General features: G+C 45.0%; 1 long non-coding RNA gene across 1 annotated transcript; it reads right to left on the minus strand.

Annotated features, from left to right (window-relative positions):
- Positions 1-888: 888 nt before the first annotated feature.
- Positions 889-4,245, minus strand: LOC129388219 (uncharacterized). The gene is made up of 2 exons (XR_008615249.2): positions 4,101-4,245; positions 889-1,055 (listed from the first exon to the last, which is right to left on the minus strand). It is a non-coding gene; the product is annotated as an uncharacterized lncRNA (long non-coding RNA).
- Positions 4,246-11,486: the final 7,241 nt, after the last annotated feature.

Here is an 11,486-nt window from a genome sequence, read left to right on the forward strand (position 1 = left end):
CTCATGAGCACTTATCATGATCAGTTCCCCATATAAGTGGTTTTGCTGAAGAGAATACAGGAATATGAGCAAAATTGACATGGAACCAACATATAGATAACGTCTGCATGATTGCCTATCAAAAGTTATATTTTCTTAGAAAAAAAAAAACTGGAACGTGCATCGCGTAATGTAAAACTTATTGCATACACCGCCTTCATTAGGATGATACTGGAATATTTAGCCGTTGTTTGGAGTCATCATCAAGTGACGCTTAAGAGGAAGTTGGAAAGAGTCTGGCGGCGCGTTTTATTTGTTCGACATACCGAAGGAAGGAATCAGTCACGCTTATGTTACAGCGTTGCAACTTCGATCTTCTTGAGGTATGTAGGAAAAAATATAGGCTGAAGGTGCTTTATCAAATAATGCAGGATCAACTTAAGATTGATAAGCTCAAATATCTACATGCTCCAGGCAAAAGATACCCGCGAACTAACCACGACTACGTCATAAAGCCGGACCACACCAACAGTGATACATATCGATACTCATTTTTCCTGGATGCGATAGAAATGAGGAACCAATTGCCAAACGCTATTGTTAGCTTAAAAGATGTCACCGACTTTGAAAATGCTGCTGAGGCATATTTATGGGAGTTTTCGATTTAGTTTTGAAGTACCAAGTGATTTGTGCGACTTGATATTCATTGTACGTATTTTGATAAATGTCAGAAGTGTGCTGAACAGCATTCAAGTGAACATCTTATTAACTGTGAATTGACAAGTGTTAAGCAACTTTACGTACATTGACATTGTCCATATTTGATTTATGTAATTGTATTGTCCTCTCTGTTATGACCCTCTATGAGGGTTGACAGTATTAATAAATAAATAAATAGACAACGAGGAATGTGGGTAAGAACACTTTATTTTCAGCACACATGTTTTTTTAATGAACTGCTGTTATACTGCTAAAATCTGCACATTTAATAAAAGTACACTGCTTTGCTTCATCACTCCATGCTAAGTGCAAGTATCCTGTACCAGGAAGTAAAACCAAGACGTGGGATGTTCAGTCTGTGAAAATAAAAACGAGTTTGAAACATTAACGTGCAAAAACTAAAGCACACTCAAGAAAATAAACACAGCACAGGAACATATCCAATGAATCAGAATTACCTTTGAGAGCAAACATATAGTTTCTATGGCACAGTGAAGAAACCTTATTCCTCCAGCTTTTTTGTGCGCGCGAGAAAATATGAAAGTGCATGCGTTCCCCCATATTGTGTATCTGTCACCTTTTCACACACAACAAAGATGATGTCTCAATGTGCCCAACTGTCTTTGCATATCCATTTCTCTGCTCTCATACCATGATACCTACAGTTAAAGGCTGTAGCAATGCTTAGCTTGAGTGAACCAACACAAGCTACATGCACTGCGCTGTTGAACATGGCATTGTAAGTTAGATTCATGCACAGCACATTCATGTGCCATAAACATTTGATTGTGATTGTAGGCGAGATAAATAAAAAGAAGGTATGTAAATAAGAATATTCCCTAATAAGCTGTGCAGAAGTGCTCTCCCTTTTGGACAGAAGCCGAGCACAGCTGCAGTGAACAAGAAGCCAACTTATACAGCATTTAAAATCTAGGTTCTAAATGTGCTACAGATATTTCTGAATTCATGGTCGAAAATCTAGGTGTTAAAGGTGACAAACATTTAAACAGGTCTCTATTCGGACTGGTAATGCTATGTGTCACCTAGTTTGATAAAATATGCCATATCACTGGTCTCCCAAGCTACGGCTGCTGTCCAGTTGCAAGTGCAAATCACTCAATTATGTCTAGGGCACGTTTGAGCAAAAGGCAGCCAAGATTACTGTGCCAATGAGATCTATTTCCTGACATCTGATTTCTTCTCAGAAAGCTACCTCTAAAAAAAAACCTTCACAACAACATAACCCAAACCTTTCTTGAGTAAAGCCATCACACTGGTCCTTGAACACTAATTACACAGTGGCTCTTTGTGATGTAATGTTATGTACGTCAGCACCTAACGAAGTACAGGAAAATTTAATAATGGCAGCGTGACAGGTACACAAAAAAGTAAAGGGATAAAACATCACACAAGCTGCCAACAGTGTTCATATCTCCATTTCAATGTGGATGTTTTTAGCAGTGAATACATGTTCTCATTAAACTGAGTCATATTATTACAAAAGCGAAGGGCAAGGGTCTTTACATTCTAAACTGACAAATGTGCTTTATTGCGATTCACCGCAATACAGGAGGTGTTTTGCAGTGAACCATCACATAAGGTTTTGGCTAACTACGGCGGGCGTGTCCTACAGCGGGGCCTCTTGTGTATTGCGGTAAAGCGTATTATTGTGACAAGAGCTAACCTGGCACGTATGGCTTTAGCCAACAAAAGTTCTCAAGACATCATGCATCCTGCCACGAAAATCTGCTTTGATGAGAGTAGAACATTAGGTTCGTCGCTGACAGAAACCATACATTCCAGATTCACGTAAATCTTTCCCAATATCGGCATGCTTCACCGCAACACACAACTATGTTGCGGTGATAACGGTGGTCGAACAGGCTGGTGCAAATGTTTCGACACGGGAGCATGCCTTCATCAGGACAACTGCTTTCCTTGGCAGTTTTCATATACGTGAGTGCTTCCAACTCCCAACAGGGGAGATTTACCTGGACCTTTGCCAAGAGACGTACCGACCAGCGTTTGGTAGTAGCTGGTAGAGATGCAGGAGTCTAAAAAGCGTTGCGAAATTCGGTTCCGTAAGGTTAGCTTCACCGCAATACAAATATGTTAAGCGGTTAGACATACAAAATATTTTGCGGTGAATCATAGCAAGGGTACCCGGCCTTTGATGCAAAGCAGCTTCCCAAGAGGCACGGTAATGCCGTGGTTAGTTATGCAGTTCCCCGCATGCGAGTGAGTTCCCTGCGTTCGGCGGTTTCCCAGTGACATACAAAATTACATTGATTGACTGTGTTGTAAATGGGCGACGGCACTATATGCTGATGCAAAAGCGTCGTTTCGCTTTCGAAAACTGCGCTCGGCTAAAGAGAACAACCTTGACTCGCATATGACCAAAGCAGTTGAACAGGAAACTACGAAATTACGTAGCTGTTATGGAAGAAATCAACAGCTCAGAAAAAAATGGCCGTGTAAACATTAACTGGCTTACGAGGTCGACAAACCAACGGTTCAAAGCATCACAGCCACGTCCGAAATAGCGCTGAAGGCCGGCCAGTACACTTAGGCGCCTCGGCGCGCGTAATGTAACAGGAGACGACAGGTGCACGCGTACATCATTAAGGAACACATATTATTTATGTCGGTGAAAGCGGTCACTCTTCAGTTCTAACATGCTTCAGCGCGTACACTAGTCTACTGCGGCGAAGCTGACTTCAGGACCCCGATTTCTTCAACTCATCTAGCGAGGCAGGTCCGTTTATCACGCTTGGCAACGTTTGACATTTTCTGCCTTAATTTCGTTTGTTCTTTTTTAATTTTCTTATCACAGTGACCCTGTATCACGCAGTAGCAGAGCTAGTGCCGCGTCTTAACTGCGTTAGGAAAGGCAAGCGTGTATGCAGCAGGAACGGCGGCATTGGCTCTTGTTTGGAAACTTCAAGAGACGCTCTTCCGCGCAGCGATGTCATTTGTATTATTAAAAGAATGCAGGTGACGATTAAATGAGCCGCAGCAAAGCTGTAAAAAAGCAGTAGTAATGCTGTTCTAAGATCCTCTCGCTCGAGCGAGATGGTCTTAGAAAAAAAGCGCGATGTAACGCGATCTGACGGAACAGCTCGTCATGCCAGTGTTTTCTTACGTCCTCGTTCTTTCGCGCATCCTCCCTGAACCAGACTACTGAATGGTTCTGTGCACGCACTGACGATCCTGACGGAGGCAATACCACTCACATGAGCAGCTCCATATAATATGCCACGGCCCATTCCACATGCCGGCTGCAATTTGACGCGGCCAGGAGGCAAAATATGCGCACAAGGTACCTAATGGTAACGCATCAAACTGCTCACAGCCCCAATCCTTTATTACACGCATATAGCGTGGAAAGATGAATTACTCACGCTCTAAGTGGGCACGGAATACGGACCGTTTCGCAGCGCAGCCGGCTCCGTAAGACGGCCGCCATGGAAATGAGCGGATGTGACATCATGGGTTATAGCGGACGTGACGTCATGGGTGAACGTAGACATTTCGGGCACCTTTCGTTTGCTGTGCCTCGGGCACAGCAGACACGGCCTTTTTTCCTCTTGATTTCAATTTGAATATCCTCTATACCCGTTCGCTCTCTGATCCAAAGCGCTATCTTTCTCTCTCTTAACGTTGTGCCTAGCAATCTTCGTTCGATCGCTCTTTGCGCTGTCCTTAACTTGCTCTCAAGTCACTGCCCCATATGTCAGCACTGGCAAAATGCACTGATTGCACACCTTACTTTTTAATAATAATGGTAAGTTTCCAGTCAGGAGCTGGCAATGTCTGCCGTATGCGATCCAACCTATTTTTATTCCTCTGTGAATTTCCTTCTCATGATCAGGGTTCCCTGTGATTGATTGACCTAGGTAAACGTACTCCTTCACAGTCTCTAGTGGCCGACTGGCGATCCTGATCTCTTGTTCTTTTGCCCGGCTATTTATCATTACCTTCATCTTCTGCATATTAATATTCAACCCCACTCTTACACTCTCTCTGTTAAGGTCTCCAATCATTTGTTCTAACTCGTCTGCATTGTTGTTGAATAGAACAATGTCATCGGCAAACCGAAGGTTGCTGAGATATTTGCCGTCGATCTTTATTCCTAAGCCTTCCCAGTTTAATAGCTTGAATTCTTCTAAGCACGCAGTGAATAACTTTGGAGAAATTGTGTCTCCCTGTCTGACCCCTTTCTCTATAGGTATCTCCCTTGCTTTTCTTGTATAGAATTAAGGTAGCTGTAGAACCTCTGTAGATATTCTTCCGCGAAGGACGAGTCAGTAAGCCGAGAAACTATTTACAGATTATATTTACAACAACGGTTGCAGCGCTGACCGGTTAGATTCACAGCGCGAGCCCAGTTCGTTCTTCCTCCTCTTTTCTGGAGTGATGGCGCCCACGCGCATCGTTCAAACAAACAAATACCACACGCATGTAGCAATACTTTTCAAGCTTTTTACGTAAGCCTTCTGTACTCCTTGATTACGTAGTGCCTCTATCACTGCTGGTATCTCTACTAAATCAAATGCATTTTCGTAATCTATATAAGCCACATAGAGAGGCTTATTGTACTCTGCAGATTTCGCGATAACCTGATTGATGACATGGATGTGATCCATTGTGAAGTATCTCTTCCTGAAGCCACCCTGTTCCCTTGGTTGATAAAATCCAGTGTTGCCCTTATTTTATTGGATATTATTTTGGTAAATGTTTTATATAATACTGGGAGCAAGCTAATGGTCCTATAATTTTTCAATTCTTTAACGTCTCCTTTTTTGTGGATTAGTATGTCTGCATTCTTCCAGTTTTCTGTGACCCTTGCAGTCGATAGACACTTCGTATAAAGAGCCGCCAGTTTTCCAAGCATTATGTCTCCTCCATCTTTGATTAAATCGACTGTTATGCCACCTTTTCCTCCTTCTCTTCATCGTTTCATGTCTTGCAGGGCCCTTCTGACCTCATGGCTAGTTGTAGGAGAGTTTCTGTATCCTGTTCATTACTGTTTCTAAGTGAGGTATCGTGACTCCTCTGGGTACTGTGTACAGGTCAGCTTAGAATTTTTCCGCTGCTTTTACTATATCTTCGAGATTGCTGATGATATTATCCTTCTTATCTTTTAGTGCATACATCATGGTTTGTCCTATGCCAGGTTTCTTTTTTACTGATTTCAGGCTGCGTTCATTTTTTACGGCTTCTTCAGTCTTTCTCATGTTATAGTTTCGAATATCAGTTATTTTCGCCTTGTTGATCAGTTTTGACAGTTCCGCGAATTACGTAACGCTGTGCGGCCGCCAGTCCCATACAACCGCGTAGAGCGCAGGACTCTGCGATTCTAGACGTACTGCGCTCACCGCGATAGGTTAGAAAAACACCCACATAAGCACAGCAGAGAAGTGGCTACGTGAGGCGGTTCGACCGATAACTGTGGAAGCGTCATTCAAAACAAGTAATTGTTTTCCACTTCTGGCGGCCTTTTCTCTACTTCCTTTTTAAATAAAAAGATGTTGATGCATAAGTATTCTCATAAACAACGGTTAACTTTTTTTATTATTCGCTTTTGCTTGCAGTTTGGTAGTTTCCTTGGCTCTCTCCCTTAGTAGCTCGCTTAATTTCTCAACTCCTTGCGATTTTTTGTTTCCAGTTGCCGATTTTGCACGAAAAGTGCTATACAATTCGGGAAAAACAGACGAGGTAACGGGCGACAGTCATCTTGCTTATGGGTTTAAGGGTTATTGCAGGGTTTCATGATGGACGCTCTTGCACATTATTTTATTTCCCACCTTATCTAACCCATATCACGTGTATATGGTTCTGGGCATCTGCCAGCGTCGCGGCGAGCCGTAACTCGAGGAAATAATGAAGCAAATGGAAAAGTTAAACGCAATTGGCATTTTCTCCGGCCGCAACTCGTTCCATGAGAGTACAGACCAGCTGAGTAACCGCCGTATCCCTCTCCTGGTCCCAGGATGGTTGAACTAACAAAAGCAACAGCTTAGCGCGTGACGGTTGAATAGATGGTGACAACTGAACGCATCTCGAGTTAATCGCACGGGTGCGGAATCTATGAGAAAACTGTCCTTCACATTACAAGAGATGCCGATAACTACCGCCATCTAAAAGGAGTGAAAAAGGCAGCATAATGCTGACCGATGAACAGCTGCCAAGTATCAACATTGATCTGGCGGCACTTTAGGAATGTGTGAGGAGTGGTGGCGTGGGTGGGGAGGGGGGGGGGGGGTATGCCACTTGATTTCGGGGGGGGCCCGGGCCCCCCCGGGGCCCCCCCCTTGGGTACGTGCCTGCTCAACGGCAAGATCCAATACTGCTTATCTCGTCTTCCCTGTCAGAGCAAGGGTACTGATGATGACGATTTCGACGACCATTTAACTACAATCTCATCGGACTTTCCTGACTTTGCCGTCTTCAAGAACGAACAGCGCGACCCTTCACTAAAGCCGATTATTGGTGCGAGCCAGAGATCTGAACGGGCTACGCCATTTGTGATTCGTGACGGTCTGCTTTACCACAATAATTATTCAAACAATGGTGCTCCACTGCTGCTCGTCGTCCTAAAATTCCTGCGCCTTGCTGTACTTCGAGCCATGCACGATGAGCTTACATCCGGTCACCTTGGATTCGCTCGAACGCTCCACCGCCTCCGACAACGTTTCTACTGGCCTCAATCGTGGAAGACAACCAAACAGTATGTCGCCAGCTGTGATGTCTGCCAACGCCAAAAACAACCAACTACAGCCTCTGACAGGGAAGACGAGATAAGCAGTATTGGATCTTGCCGTTGAGCAGGCACGTACCCAGGGGGGGGCCCGGGGGGGCCCGGGCCCCCCCCGAAATCAAGTGGCATACCCCCCCCCCCCCCTCCCCACCCACGCCACCACTCCTCACACATTCCTAAAGTGCCGCCAGATCAATGTTGATACTTGGCAGCTGTTCATCGGTCAGCATTATGCTGCCTTTTTCACTCCTTTTAGATGGCGGTAGTTATCGGCATCTCTTGTAATGTGAAGGACAGTTTTCTCATAGATTCCGCACCCGTGCGATTAACTCGAGATGCGTTCAGTTGTCACCATCTATTCAACCGTCACGCGCTAAGCTGTTGCTTTTGTTAGTTCAACCATCCTGGGACCAGGAGAGGGATACGGCGGTTACTCAGCTGGTCTGTACTCTCATGGAACGAGTTGCGGCCGGAGAAAATGCCAATTGCGTTTAACTTTTCCATTTGCTTCATTATTTCCTCGAGTTACGGCTCGCCGCGACGCTGGCAGATGCCCAGAACCATATACACGTGATATGGGTTAGATAAGGTGGGAAATAAAATAATGTGCAAGAGCGTCCATCATGAAACCCTGCAATAACCCTTAAACCCATAAGCAAGATGACTGTCGCCCGTTACCTCGTCTGTTTTTCCCGAATTGTATAGCACTTTTCGTGCAAAATCGGCAACTGGAAACAAAAAATCGCAAGGAGTTGAGAAATTAAGCGAGCTACTAAGGGAGAGAGCCAAGGAAACTACCAAACTGCAAGCAAAAGCGAATAATAAAAAAAGTTAACCGTTGTTTATGAGAATACTTATGCATCAACATCTTTTTATTTAAAAAGGAAGTAGAGAAAAGGCCGCCAGAAGTGGAAAACAATTACTTGTTTTGAATGACGCTTCCACAGTTATCGGTCGAACCGCCTCACGTAGCCACTTCTCTGCTGTGCTTATGTGGGTGTTTTTCTAACCTATCGCGGTGAGCGCAGTACGTCTAGAATCGCAGTCCTGCGCTCTACGCGGTTGTATGGGACTGGCGGCCGCACAGCGTTACGTAATTCGCGGAACTGTCAAAACTGATCAACAAGGCGAAAATAACTGATATTCGAAACTATAACATGAGAAAGACTGAAGAAGCCGTAAAAAATGAACGCAGCCTGAAATCAGTAAAAAAGAAACCTGGCATAGGACAAACCATGATGTATGCACTAAAAGATAAGAAGGATAATATCATCAGCAATCTCGAAGATATAGTAAAAGCAGCGGAAAAATTCTAAGCTGACCTGTACACAGTACCCAGAGGAGTCACGATACCTCACTTAGAAACAGTAATGAACAGGATACAGAAACTCTCCTACAACTAGCCATGAGGTCAGAAGGGCCCTGCAAGACATGAAACGATGAAGAGAAGGAGGAAAAGGTGGCATAACAGTCGATTTAATCAAAGATGGAGGAGACATAATGCTTGGAAAACTGGCGGCTCTTTATACGAAGTGTCTATCGACTGCAAGGGTCACAGAAAACTGGAAGAATGCAGACATACTAATCCACAAAAAAGGAGACGTTAAAGAATTGAAAAATTATAGGACCATTAGCTTGCTCCCAGTATTATATAAAACATTTACCAAAATAATATCCAATAAAATAAGGGCAACACTGGATTTTATCAACCAAGGGAACAGGGTGGCTTCAGGAAGAGATACTTCACAATGGATCACATCCATGTCATCAATCAGGTTATCGCGAAATCTGCAGAGTACAATAAGCCTCTCTATGTGGCTTATATAGATTACGAAAATGCATTTGATTTAGTAGAGATACCAGCAGTGATAGAGGCACTACGTAATCAAGGAGTACAGAAGGCTTACGTAAAAAGCTTGAAAAGTATTGCTACATGCGTGTGGTATTTGTTTGTTTGAACGATGCGCGTGGGCGCCATCACTCCAGAAAAGAGGAGGAAGAACGAACTGGGCTCGCGCTGTGAATCTAACCGGTCAGCGCTGCAACCGTTGTTGTAAATATAATCTGTAAATAGTTTCTCGGCTTACTGACTCGTCCTTCGCGGAAGAATATCTACAGAGGTTCTACAGCTACCTTAATTCTATACAAGAAAAGCAAGGGAGATACCTATAGAGAAAGGGGTCAGACAGGGAGACACAATTTCTCCAAAGCTATTCACTGCGTGCTTAGAAGAATTCAAGCTATTAAACTGGGAAGGCTTAGGAATAAAGATCGACGGCAAATATCTCAGCAACCTTCGGTTTGCCGATGACATTGTTCTATTCAACAACAATGCAGACGAGTTAGAACAAATGATTGGAGACCTTAACAGAGAGAGTGTAAGAGTGGGGTTGAATATTAATATGCAGAAGATGAAGGTAATGATAAATAGCCGGGCAAAAGAACAAGAGATCAGGATCGCCAGTCGGCCACTAGAGACTGTGAAGGAGTACGTTTACCTAGGTCAATCAATCACAGGGAACCCTGATCATGAGAAGGAAATTCACAGAGGAATAAAAATAGGTTGGATCGCATACGGCAGACATTGCCAGCTCCTGACTGGAAACTTACCATTATTATTAAAAAGTAAGGTGTGCAATCAGTGCATTTTGCCAGTGCTGACATATGGGGCAGTGACTTGAGAGCAAGTTAAGGACAGCGCAAAGAGCGATCGAACGAAGATTGCTAGGCACAACGTTAAGAGAGAGAAAGATAGCGCTTTGGATCAGAGAGCGAACGGGTATAGAGGATATTCAAATTGAAATCAAGAGGAAAAAATGTAGCTGGGCAGGTAATGTAATGCGCCGGTTAGATAACCGTTGGACAATTAGGGTTACAGAATGGGTTCCAAGAGAAGGGAAACGCAATCGAGCACGACAAAACACTAGGTCGAGCGATGAAATTAGGAAATTTGCGGGCGCTAGTTGGAATCAGTTGGCGCAGGACAGAGGTAATTGGATATCGCAGGGAGAGGCGTTCGTCCTGCTGTGCACATAAAACAGGCTGATGATGATGATGATGATGATGATGATGGTGGTGGAGGTGGTGGGCCCCCCCCGAAAAAAAATCCTGGGTACGTGCCTGCCGTTGAGTGCGGGAGTTGGCCGACGTTGAGGAGGATTTTGAGAACTGAAGGTTTATTTACAGTAATACCACAAAGTAATGAACAGCCATAAAGACATCGACGGCCGGCAGCAAATCGGACGCTGCGGCCCGTGGCAAGAAGAACGAATGAATGAATGAATGTCTCTTCTCCTTGTCTCTCGCTTTTAACCCCTTCGGTTTCTCGAGGTCACGTCATTTTCGGCCAATCGTCGAGCCAGCTCAGTGTCAACATTTTCTTCCAATATGGTAGGCTCCCGTGCAAGTGCCGTCACATTCGGCCAATGGGGACGCTCCAAGGACTCCACTGTCCGATGGTTGAGTTGCCACCGGCGTTGCCTCCTTGCCTGCAAGTGCTCGGCTGGAGGAGACGGGTTGTTCTCGAACGACCTTTCAGAGCCGCAAAACAGCTTTGCTCGGGACCAAGATCAACTACCTGGAACCGTGCCAGCCTCCCGTTGCACTTTCGGGAAGAGTCAAGCGGGGGGGGGGGGGGGGGGCAATTGCTCGACATGCGGCGCATGAGGTGGGGCTCGCCAACCTGTGAGGAGTCCGGTGACGTGGTAGACCAACACTAGTCTAGGGGGTGTTGGGTAGACGCGCCCCGGCGGACCATAATTGGAATGCGACGGCGATTGGATGTGGTCGGGGAACTTGAGTGATGCCACGTAAAGGGTCCGTATCCAACAGCTCCTCCTTGCCCCAGTAGTTCGGAATGACCGGTGAACTCAATTCGCTGGCCATGAGGAACGCTGGTGGAACATGTAGCGTACTGGTGACGAACCTCGTGTGACGAATTTCTGGATCCCGGGCCCTGGAGAACGTACGTGAAACAAACGAAACAACATAGGCTGCACCACGTGCAAGCGCAGACTCTTCACCCCTG

Source organism: Dermacentor andersoni, chromosome 1 (genome assembly GCF_023375885.2).
Source record: "Dermacentor andersoni chromosome 1, qqDerAnde1_hic_scaffold, whole genome shotgun sequence".
NCBI classification, from domain to species: Eukaryota; Metazoa; Arthropoda; class Arachnida; order Ixodida; family Ixodidae; genus Dermacentor; species Dermacentor andersoni.